A 13,245-nucleotide genomic window follows, 5' to 3' on the forward strand; every position below is an offset into this window, starting at 1 on the left:
TGCTGTCCCTGTAGTATTGTTAATATTATTTATTTATTTTTTTTCTTTCTTTTCTTTTCTCTCTTTTTTTTCTTTCTTTCTTATTATAGTAAATTTAAATGATGTTATATGTATGTATTTTTTTTTTACCTGTTTCACCCCACGTCAACCGTTTGGTTTTGGGTGAATCATATTGATTTTTGTATTTAAATTTTTGTTAAAGTTAATTAAATATATCACTATATCACTACCAAATACTGCAATGAATTATAATTCTGGTTTTTCATCCCTCCCCCCCCTTTGCCTTCACTTAGGGTTAAAATAGGGTATTGTTGATTTTTTCCAATTCCAAATCATTTTTTGCCTCCCCAGACTTGAATTAATAGGAAAAGACATTTTAATCCAGAAAATTTGCAGAATTTTATATTCAAGATTATCCACTTCCCTGAAAAAAGGGGTATTTCTCAACAGTCAATTTTGGATCTGCTATTGAGCAAATTTTTCTGAATATTTTGGTACCAAAAATACTTCTGTTGCGCAAATGCCTAGTCAAAACTGTATTTTTACTAGACTATGTACCATTGCTTTCCAAGATAGCAAAAAGTACCTCAACTTGAGTTTTACTATTTTAATTTTACCTGATTTAATTGTTTTTAATTTTACCTTGAAAATGCGCTTCTTCATTTTGGTATGAGTTTGCTTTTCTTTAACTCTTGGTTTTTGAAACATAATTCTATTGATTTGAGTAGGATTTGAAACATTTTTCAAACATAATTTTTTTTTCAAATTCTTTAAAACTTCTTAGATTAGGATCTAGCTGAGCTATGAGGCTTCAAACTCTTTATCTGAGATTTGTGGCTATTGTAGATTTTTCCTGAAAGTCTCACTTTATAACGGTTTCATCATGGCTGAGAGTGAATCAGGTAAAGGTGAACCCCTCTAAGAGTGATTTTCTCATATTTTTGAGGACATTGAATTATTATCCATGGATACAGCCTATAGCATATGAACATGGTATGATAGCTCATCAAAGGGCAGTCAAGTATCTTGGCATTATTATAGATGAGACTTTTAGTTTCCAATCCCATATTCAAATTTTATCCTGGATTTTATTGCGTAACTTGGGGATGATTCGTAAACTTAAATATATGTTTCAAACTAGTATACTTAGGCTTCTCTGATTTTTCGTTAATCCATATATTTTGTATTGTTCTTCTGTATACTTGGGTACATTTTCTTCAATTGTTTGCAAATTATCCACAACAAGTCTACTAGAGTATTATAAGGAAAATCAGAAAGAGAATCAGTTCGAGAAATTTATAGGGATCTTAGGATATTGCGGGCGGTGGGTCTTCATCATTTTTATATATTAGTGTTTATGTATAGGTAAATGTGAAGCAGCTGTTGGAGTGTTTTAACGGTTGAATTTTCAGCCGATGGAATATGCATAACCAAAATACTAGGGGTAAAAATGACTATTATACTCCACCTATAGTCTCTGCCAGGTCCACGTTTTCTTTTATTATAAAGGGTATAAATTTATGGAATAATTTGGATAATGGTGTGAAGAAAGTATAAAATTTTAGTGATTTTAAAGGAAAATTGAAAGAAAAATTATAAAGTAAGTATGAATTCTAGTTTAGTTTGTTTTGAACGAGATTTGATTTAATTTAGATTAAGTTGTAATTGTTTGTTGGTTTGTAAGTGTGACCCCAAAACAGTAGTTGTACATGACTTTTAACTGTTAAAGGGGAACAAAAACTTCTAATTTTCAACCAAATGAACCTCCTCCGAAATTTATGCAGCAGTCCCTTCCATAGAATTCTTAAATGTCCCCGAGCCTTAACTTACAACCCTTACCCCTAGGCTCTGGGGGTTTGTTTCAACCCCAAGAGCCTTGTTATATGATATTTGGAGTATTTTGAATAAAATCGCTATTTCAAAATTTATGTTTGATGGATTTCGGTAAAATACAACGTTTTTATTTGGGAGGGAGGGGGGTGTTGTCCACCGATCACTCTAACTCTTAAAAAGGGCGTTAGAGCTTCTGATTTCCTCAGAGCCCTCAGTGCAAGGGTTGTAAGTTATGCCCTGGGGGAATATAAAGTTTTTATTGAAAGCGTTGTCGTAGAAACTTCAAAAAGAGCTCATTCAATTGGGAATTGAAAGGGCTAGTACCTTTTTTAATAGTCGAAAGTGATTAAATTGCAACTAACGCCCCTCTCACGCCCACCATTTTCCCAAACACATCCAATCAAAATTTTGAGATATCCATTTTGTTCGACGTAGTTGAAAGTTCTGGAAATTAGGTCTTTTAGGATGATAACCCCCTCAGGAACCTCTGTGCAAGGGTTGAAGTTATGCCCTGGGGGCATATAAGGTTTAGAATAAGGTTCGAAATCGAAAGGCATGGTGCCCTTTTTAATAGTCGAAAGTGATTGGAAGACTTGACATTTTTATATAGTAAAGATCGATGTGGGTATAATGAATTATTTTTGTTGTTGTTGTTGTTTTGACCAGGGCACCTTGTATTGAAGGAGCTGTCGTAGGAACTTAAAAAAGTGCTCATTCGATTGAAAATAGAAAGGGCTTATAGTAGATTGTACATATGGAATTTGCGGAGACGTATACACCTTTTCAAAGAGATTCAAAACTACCTCACATGGTATTATACTTCTAGTTCATCTTGTGCTAGTTGGGTTATTGACTAACCAAAACCAACCAGACAGGTTTCTGGTGGGTATAGTCTGATTTGGTGGGTCTAATCTGGTTTGGTGGGTCTAGTCTGGTTCGGGAGGTATAGTGTGGTTCTGTGGGTATAGTCTGGTTTTACTTGCGTGTATAGGAATTCCCATGTTATTTGCTTGCGTGTATCGGAATTCCCATGTTATTTGATTGCAGATATAGGATAATGGTATTTTCTTTCGTGTATAGGAATTCCCATGTTATTTGCTTGCGTGTATAGGAATTCCCATGTTATTTGCTTGCAGTTATAGGACCATGTTATTTGCTTGCGTGTATAGGAATTCCCATGTTATTTGCTTGCGTGTACAAGAATTCCCATGTTATTTGCTTGCGTGTATAGGAATTACCATGCTATTTCGTTACAGCTATATGACCATGTTATTTGCTTGCGTGTATAGTAATTCCCATGTTATTTGCTTGCGTGTATAGGAATTCCCATGTTATTTGCTTGCTTGTATAGGAATTCCCATGTTATTTGCTAGTAGCTATAGGACCATGTTATTTGCTTGCATGTATAGGAATTCCCATGTTATATGCTTGCGTGTATAGGAATTCCCATGTTATTTGCTTGCGTATGTAGGAATTCCCATGTTATTTGGTTGCAGCTATAAGAACATGTTATTTGCTTGCGTGTCTAGGAATTCCCATGTTATTTGCTTGCCTGAATAAGAATTCTCATGTTATTGGGGTGCGTGAATCGGAATTCCTATGTCAAGTACTTGCCTTAAAAACGAAATTTTTGTGTTAAATAAGTAGTTTTTGTGTCTATTAAAAGAGCTTTAAGGGGTTTGTGAGAATCGGTTGTCTGATTATGTTTGCTTTTTCGTCACTTGTTGCCCATTAAAAACTAAATATTTGTGTTCAATAAGCAGTTTTTGTATCTTTCAAAACAACTCTGCGGAGTTTGAGAGACTCAGTCGTCTGATTCCGTATGGTTTTTCTTTAATTTGTTCACATTAAAATCAAAATTTTTTTTTTAAAAATTTATTTCTTTAATATGTTAAAATAGATTTAAGGGGTTTGAGAGAATCTGTTGCCTGATTCCGTGTCTTTTTTCTTTACTTGGTGCCCATTAAAAACGAAATTTTTTTGTTAAATAAGTACTTCTTGTATCTTTTAAAAGAGCTTTACGGGGTTTGAGAGACTCTGTTGCCTGATTCCGTGTGGTTTTTCTTTACTTCGAGCTCAATAAAAACGAAATATTTGCTGTAAATAAGTAGTTCTAGTATCTTTTTAAATAGATTTATGGGGTTTGAGAAACTCTGTTGCCTGATTCCGTGTGGTTTTTCTTTACTTGATGCCCATTAAAAACAAAATTTTTGTGTTAAATACGTAGTTCCTGTATATTTTAAATTAGATTTACGGGGTTTGAGAGACTTGGTTGCCTGATTTCGTGTGGTTTTTCTTTACTTGGTGTCCATTAAAAACAAAATTTTTGTGTTAAATAAGTAGTTCTTGTATCTTTTAAAAGAGCTTTCCGGGGTTTGAGAGACTTAGTTGCCATATCCCGTGTTGTTTTTCGTCACTTGGTGCCCATTAAAAACGAAATTTTGTGTTAAATAAGTATTTCTTTTATTTTTCAAAAGACCTTAAAGGAGTTTAAGAGACTCGGTTGCATTGAGTTTTATATAATTTTCTTACAAGAAATGAGCTTTATGGGGTTTGAGAGACTCGGTTGCCTGATTCCTTGTGGTTTTTCTTTACTTGGTGCCCATTAAAAACAAAATTTTTGTGTTAAATAAGTAGTTCTTGTATCTTTTAAAAGAGCTTTACGGGGTTTGAGAGACTCGGTTGCCTGATTCCGTGTGGTTTTTCTTTACTTGGTGCCCATTAAAAACAAAATTTTTGTGTTAAATAAGTAGTTTTTGTATCTTTTAAAAGAACTTTACCGGGTTTTAGAGACTCTGTTGCCTGAATCCGTGTGGTTTTTTTTTACTTGTTGCCCATAAAAAACGAAATTTTTGTGTTAAATAAGTAGTTCTTGTATCTTTTAAAAGAGCTTTACGGGGTTTGAGAGACTCTGTTGCCTGATTACGTGTGGTTTTTGTTTAATTTGTGCACATTAAAAAAGAAATTTTTGTGTTAAATAAGTAGTTCTTGTATCTTTTAAAAGAGCTTTACGGGGTTTAAGAGACTCGGTTGCATTGTATTTTCCATAATTTTCTTACAAGAAACTAGAGTTTACGGCCAAAAACCCTTGTTAGCTCAGATTTTATAGAAATGGTTTTATTTTTCGATCTGAATATAGACTAAAGTTTCAGATTTGAACCAGAGAATTGTATTTTCCATAATTTTCTTATATCTTTGGAAATCATTAACGATAACGAACATGTTTTCGACCAGATGGGTTTTTGAAAGCACATTCAGCATGGCGTGCGCTATTTTTTTTCCATGAACCCTTTAGAGACCAATTTGATCAACTTGGAGAAACCTCAAATAGAATCGTTATTGATATTGATATTAGTGCGTAAAGTACAAACTGACAAAAATGTCCAAAACTTTTTTTCTTATAGCCTTGACTTTGAAGACATTTCTTCATCTTAATTGGCTTTAGAAATATCATGCAAAATAAAACTAACCAAACAGTCGTTGCTTTGTCGAATTCTGAGCAAACAAAAGGATTGTAACACCTGATTGGCTCGTTCGTATGCAATCTCAAGCCAGTGAAAAGAACGAAACGTCTTTGATTCACTTTTTTAAAGGTAAATTCGATGTTTATCTATGATTCAATCCCAACGTTTTCCTGCTCTGAGTGTTGAAAATGATTTCATGACATTATTTTGATTTGTTTTCCTTGCCCCAAACTATTTTTTTTTATCTTGAACCCTTTAGAGATCAATTTGATCAACTTCGAGAAATTTCAAATAGAATCCTTACTGATATTGGTATTAGTGCGTAAACTAAAAACTGAAAAAATATCCAGAACTTTTTTTCTTATAGCCTTGACTTTAAAGACATTTCTTCTTTTGTAGGTGTGTGTTATCTAAAACCTATAGTTTGGGATGCTATTTGAGCTTTTCAGAGCTAGGTTTCATAGTTTATCATAGGTGTGTGTTGTCTGAAACCTACAATTTGGAGTGGGTAGTTTGCTATTTCTGGTTTTTCAGAGCTACGTTTCTTATTTTCTCATATGTGTGTGTTGTCTAAAACCTACAATTTGGGGTGGATGGTTTGCTATTTCTTACTTTTATGTGCTAGGTTTCATAGCCTTTTTTATGTGTATGTTTTCTTAAACCTATAGTTTGGGATGCTATTTGGGCTTTTCAGAGCTAGGTTTCTTAGTCTCTCATAGGTGTGTGTTATCTGAAACCTACAATAGGGGGTGTGTAGTTTTCTTTTTTTGACTTTTCTGAACTAGGTTTCAAAGCCTTTTGTAGGTTTGTATTGTCTGAAACCTATAGTTTGGGATGCTATTTGGGCTTTTCAGAGCTAGGTTTCTTAGTCTCTCATAGGTGTGTGTTGTCTGAAACCTACAATTTAAGGTGGGTAGTTTGCTATTTTTGGCTTTTCAGAGCTAGGTTTCTTAGCCTCTGATAGGTGTGTGTTGTCTGAAACCTACAAATTGGGGTGGGTAGTTTGTTATTTCTGGCTTTTATGAGCTAGGTAATAAACTATTTCTGTAAAATCTGAGCTAATAAGGGTTTTTGGCCGTAAACTCTAGTTTTTTGTAAGAAAATTATGGAAAATACAATTCTCTGGTTCAAATCTGAAACTTTAGTATATATATAGATCGAAAAATATAACTATTTCTATAAAATCTGAACTAAAAAAGGATTTTTGACCGTAAACTCTAGTTTTTTTGTAAGAAAATTAAGGAAAATACAATTCGTCGGCTCATAGGTGAAAATTAAGTCCAGTTATGGATGGAAAAATAAACTATTTCTATAAAATCTGAGCTAATAAGGGTTTTCTGCAGTAAACTCTAGTTTTTACTAAGAAAATTATGGATAATAAAATTCTCTGGTGGAAATCTGAAACCTTAGTCTATTTTTGGATCGAAAAATAAACTATTTCTGTAAAATCTGAGCTAATAAGAATTTTTGACCGTAAACTCTAGTTTTTTCTGTAAGAAAATTATGGAAAATACAATTCGTTGGCTCATAGGTGAAAATTAAGTCCAGTTATGGATCGAAATATAAACTATTTCTGTAAAATCTGAGATAATAAGGGTTTTCGCCCGTAAACTCTAGTTTTTTTGTGAGAAAATTATGGAAAATACAATTTTCTGGTTCAAATCTGAAACTCTAGTCTATTTTTGGATCGAAAAATAAAATATTTCTGTAAAATCTGAGCTAATAAGGGTTTTTGACCGTAAACTCTAGTTTTTTGTAAGAAAATTATGGAAAATACAATTCTCTTGTTCAAATATGAAACTCTAGTCTATTTTTGGATCGAAAAATAAAACTATTTATGTAAAATCTGAGCTAAAAAGGGTTTTTTGACCGTAAACTCTAGCTTTTTGTAAGAAAATTATGGAAATTATAAGTTCCTGTTTCAAATCTTAAAATTAATTCTGTTTTTTTATATAAACATAAAGCTATTTACTTGGAATATGATTTTATATGTGATCTGGTTGTATACTATAACTTTCTTTAAGAAAACTATGGAAAATAAAAAGCATTGGCTCGGAGTGGACAATTAATCCCATTTATTGATCAAAATATAAATTATTTCTTTAGTATCTGAAATCATAAGGGTTTTTGGCCGTAAAATCTAGTTTTTATTATAAGAAAATTATGGAAAATATAATTCCCTGGTTCAAATGTGAAATTTAAGTCTATTTTTGGATCGAAAAATAAAACTATTTCCGTAAATTCTGAGCCAATAAGGGTTTTTGACCGTAAACTCTAGTTTCTTGTAATAAAATTATTCAAAAAACAAGTCTCGAGCTCAAATGTTACACTTAAGTCCATTTTTTTATATTTATATTGATGATGACTTAAGAATATAATTCAATATTTTTTCCATAGAAACAGAAAATTTTTATTAAAATTCTTAAATAGTAAACGGTGTGTATATTTACTATTTTTTTATAATTATATTAAAATTTAAATATTTGCATACGTATCAAACAATTATAATCTATTATTGTTCAGATATATTTTGTGGCTTTCCCATTGGTATTCTATGTCTGGTTATTGACACTACTTAGTCGATTGCATGTATTAAATCAGTATTTTTTATGCAGTGGAACGATAAACACATAAGTCATATCTTAATAAAAAGTGAAGATGGAGCATTTCAATAAAGTGTGTTCACATAACAATGTTATTGTAGCATTGAATGCCGACAAGGAGAAGTATTTAAACTATAATACAAGTACAAGTGGTAGCACTATTAGAAATGTATGCATGCATTGTCATGACAGTAAGGAATTCAATTTCTTTGGAATAGCGAAAAAATTCAACTCTTATGTTGGTGGTTATGCGAGATTGAGATCTCCAGAGATGATTGCACTCAAAGAGAATGCCAACATAAAAATAATTGTTGATGATAGAGGATAACTCCTTGCTACTGTTGCAAGCAACACATTACCTACTGATACATCCAATCGTCAGCTTTCGGGTATTAGCATTCAACGGAAGGTCAATAAAAGAAAGGCCTACTTTTCTACTAATATCGTAAACCATATCTTGTCTACGTGCCGAAACTGTTACCTGTGTAAAAATAATGTGATAATAGACAGTGAAATTGCCAGAAAAATAAAAAGGGTATTGTCAGGAAATATCACTGTGGAATATAAAGATGAATCCATGAAAAACAAAGAACCATCAAACATTACTGCCATTGATCAAACAGTCAATGAGCCAAATAATACCAAAGACGAAAAGCATATTGAGCCTGTTGATGACACACCAGTAAAAATTATGTATGACTCTAAATGGAATAATGATTATTCTAATGATTACGAACTAAGAGAAGACAATAGCTACAGTATCAAGAGAGAACATGGTGAAGTATTTTATGGAATAATTTCAAAAATTCCAAAGTTAATCATTGTTATTAATAATGTATCATAATATATTTTTGTATTAATATTCTACATAGCATTATCTCATTAAAAATATTTTATGCATTACCTTGTTATGTGTTCATTATTTTTAGAGTAAGCTAACATATCAAACGTGTAGAATATCTATTAAAACAGTGGAGATGTAAGAAAAGGAATTTGCATACATCTATTGTCAGACACATGGGATAAAATTGGAAAAATCTTTTTATCAGAATGCATAAACTATTCACCAACATCCGTTTTTGGATTTTCTATCAACTCATTATGAAAAAATTGTAAGTAAGTAGGTCAGAAAGTACTTAAGTAGTTTAGTACGCAAAAAAAAATTTATAGATGTTACCTCTTGGATGCAAAATACAGGAATTTAATTCAGGAAATTATGAAAAAATTGAACAAATTCTTTATTAACATTCTTTATCGATTGAAGTCGCTTCCTAGACAGTCAATACAGCAATTTCACAAAATCTAAGTATCAGATTGATTAAATTCTATATCAACATCCATTTCTCAGATACATGCGGATGAAATTGACAAAATCAAAGTGTTAGAGTGAATAAATTTTATTTATCAACATCTTTTGTCAGGTAAATCGAATAAAATTGACAGAATCTAAGTGTCAGAGTGAATAATTTATTTTTTATCAACATCTTTTATCAGTTACAACAATTATAAATAAAAAAATCTTAATATCAGAGTGAATAAATGGTTTTTCAGCATCCTTTGTCGGATATGTTGAATAAAATATGCAAAGTCGACATAGCTTTATTTCATTTTTTAAGGTTAATTTAGACGAGGTTACGTGCGCGAGCGTAGCCTCGTCTAAATTAAACTTAAAAAATGAAATAAAGCTATGTCGACTTTGCATATTTTATTAAGCATATCCGTCAAAGGATGCTGAAAAAGCATTGATTCACTCTGATATTTAGATTTTGTTATTTATAATTGTTGTAACTGATAAAAGATGTTGATAAAAAATAAATTATTCACTCTGACACTTAGATTGTGTCAATATTATTCGATTTACCTGACAAAAGATGTTGATAAAGAAAATTTTTTCACTCTAACCCTTAGATTTTATCAATTTCATCCCCAGATATGCGAGACATGGATGTTGATATAGAATTTAATCAATTTCATGTACAGATTTTGTAAAATTACTGTATTGACTGTCTAGGAAGCGACTTCAATCGATAAAGAATGTTAATAAAGAATTTGTTCAATTTTTTTTCATAATTTCCTGAATTAAATTTCTGTATTCTGTATCCAACAGGTGAATTCAAGAAAGAGTTTATTACTTACTTACCTACTTAAATACTTACTTACCCACTTACTTAAAATTTTTTCATAATGACATAATAACATATCCAACAACGGATGTTGATAAAGAATTTATTCAGTCTGATAGCTAGATTTTGTCAATGTTATCCCATGTGTCTGACAATAGATGTATGAAAATTCCTTTTCTTACATCTCCGATGTTTTAATAGACATTCTACACGTTTGATATGTTAGCTTACTCTAAAAATAATGAACACATAACAAGGTAATGTATAAAATATTTTTAATGAGATAATGCTATGTAGAATATTAATACAAAAATATATTATGATACATTATTAATATCAATGATTAACTTTGGAATTTTTGAATTTGTTCCATAAAATAGTTCACCATGTTCTCTCTTGATATTGTAGCTATTGTCTTCTCTTAGTTCGTAACCAGTAGAATAATCACTATTCCATTTAGAGTCATACACAATTTTTAATGGTGTCTTATCAACAGGCTCAATATGATTTTCGTCTTTGGTATTATTTGGTTCATTGACTGTTGGATCAATGGCAGTAACGTTTGCTGGTGCTTTGTTTTTCATCGATTCATCTTTATATTCCATAGTGATATTTTCTGACAATGCCCTTTTTATTTTTCTGGCAATTTCACTGTCAATTATCACATTATTTTTACACAGGTAACAGTTTCGGCACGTAGACAAGATATGGTTTAAGATATTAGTAGAAGAGTAGGCCTTTCTCTTATTGACCTTCCGTTGAATGTTAATACCCGAAAGCTGACGATTGGATGTATCAGTAGGTAATGTGTTACCTGCAACAGTAGCAAGGAGTTGTCCTCTATAATCAACGATTATTTCTATGTTGGCATTCTCTTTGAGTGCAATCATCTCTGGAAATCTCAATCTCGCAAAACCACCAGCATAAGAGTTGAATTTTTTCGCTATTCCAAAGAAATTTAATTCCTTACTGTCATGACACTGCATGCATATATTTCCAATACTGCTACAACTTGTACTTGATTCATAGTTTAAATACTTCTCCTTGTTTGCATTCAATACTACAATAACCTTGTCATTTGAACACACTTTATTAAAATGCTCCATCTTCACTTTTTTTTAAGATATGACTTATGTGTTTATAGTTCCACTGCGTAAAAAATACTGATTTAATACATGCAATAGACTAGGAAGTGTCAACAACCAAACATAGAATACCAATGGGAAAGCCACATAATATCTTTGGCCAACCATAGAGTAGAATTGTTAGAGCCGTAGGCATATTTTGTCATTTTAAGATACGTACAAAAAAAGATAAAAAATAAATAAAGTTAAATAATTTCGAAGTTTAAAAAAAAAGTCTGTTCCTATGGAAAAAATATTGAATTAGAATCATCAGTCCTCATCATTATGAATATCCAAAACTGGACTTAAGTTTCATATTTGAACTAGAGAATTGTATTCTCCATAAATTTCTAACAAAACAAAATAGAGTTTACGGTCAAAAACCCTTATTAGCTCAGATTTTACGGAAATAGTTTTATTTTTCGATCCAAAAATTAAGACTTAAGTTTCATATTTGAACCAGGGAATTATATTTTCCATAATTTTCTTATAAAAAAAACTAGAGTTTACGGCCAAAAACCCTTGTTAGCTCAGATTTTACAGAAATACTTTATTTTTCGATCCATAACTGGACTTAATTTTCACCTATGAGCCAATTATTTGTATTTTCCGTAATTTTCTTACAAAAAAACTAGAGTTTACGGTCGAAAACCCTATTAACTCAGATTTTATAGAAATAGTTTTATTTTTCGATCCAAAAATAGACTTAAGTTTCACATTTGAACCAGAGAATTATATTTTCCATAATTTTCTTACAAAAACTAGAGTTTACGGTCAAAAACCCTTATTAGCTAAGATTTTTCGGAAATAGTTTAATTTTTCGATCCAAAAATAGACTTAAGTTTCACATTTGAACCAGACAATTGTATTTTCCATAGTTTTCTTACCAAAAACTATAGTTTACGGTCAAAAAACCATTTTTAGCTCAGATTTTATAGAAATAGTTTTATATTTCAATCCAAAAATAGATTAAAGTTTCAGATTTGAACCATAAAATTGTATTTTCCATAATTTTCTAACAAAAAACTAGAGTTTACGATCAAAAACCCTGATTAACTCAGATTTTACAGTAATGGTTTCTTTTTCAATCAAAAAATAGACTAGATTTTTCAGATTTGAACCAGAGAATTGTATTTTCCATAATTTTCTCACAAAAAACTAGAGTTTACGGGCGAAAACCCTTATTAGCTCAGATTTTACAGAAATAGTTTATATTTCGATCCATAACTGGACTTAATTTTCACCTATGAGCCAACGAATTGTATTTTCCATAATTTTCTTACAAAAAAAAACTAGAGTTTACGGTCAAAAACTCTTATCAGCTCAGATTTTACTGAAATAGTTTATTTTTCGATCCAAAAATAGACTAAAGTTTCAGATTTCCACCAGAGAATTGTTTCTTTCATTATAGCCCTGGAAAGCTGGATTGAGCCACGTTTTTAGTACAGCCTCCTCTTTGAAATACGGTTAATTAGTCGGGTACCCAGAACAATCCGAAGGCAATTTCTTTGGAAAACATCTAGCAAATCTTTATCTGATTTTCGGAGCACCCATGCTTAAGAGCCATATTTGTCCACTGTCATCACTGTAGCTTCCAATATTCTAATCTTGGTTTGCAGACTTTTCTTGCTATTCTTCCAAACTTTTTAAACTGTAAAAAAAAACCACACTGAGCCTTGGCTGTTCTACTTTTAATATCTTCACTGCTTCCACCGTATTTACTAATAATACTACCAAGGTAAGTGAAGCTGCCCACCTGATCAATCTTTTCGTTACCCAACGTCACCTTTTCGTCTTCACTTATTCCTAGCCCTAGTGACTTAGTCTTCTTAACATTAATTTTCAAACCTATTCTAGCACCCTGAACACGCAAAACCTCTAAGAGTTCATTCATTTTGCTCACATTTTCATCAGTAAGTATTTTATCGTACTTACTATTTGAACAGGAACGTTAACAAAATTGATTCTTACGCTGTATTACCAGTGTTTCTACTTTAAATTTTTTCAATCCTTTAAAGGCTGGTGGAAAATCCCTATTTTCAATACCTAAATACCTTAAAAGTTTCCCCATTTTAAGAATTCTTTCCAAGTTACAAGT

This window comes from Artemia sp. Qi Xiang Cuo, chromosome 9, assembly GCF_049724085.1.
Source record: "Artemia sp. Qi Xiang Cuo chromosome 9, ASM4972408v1, whole genome shotgun sequence".
Lineage (NCBI taxonomy): Eukaryota > Metazoa > Arthropoda > Branchiopoda > Anostraca > Artemiidae > Artemia > Artemia sp. Qi Xiang Cuo.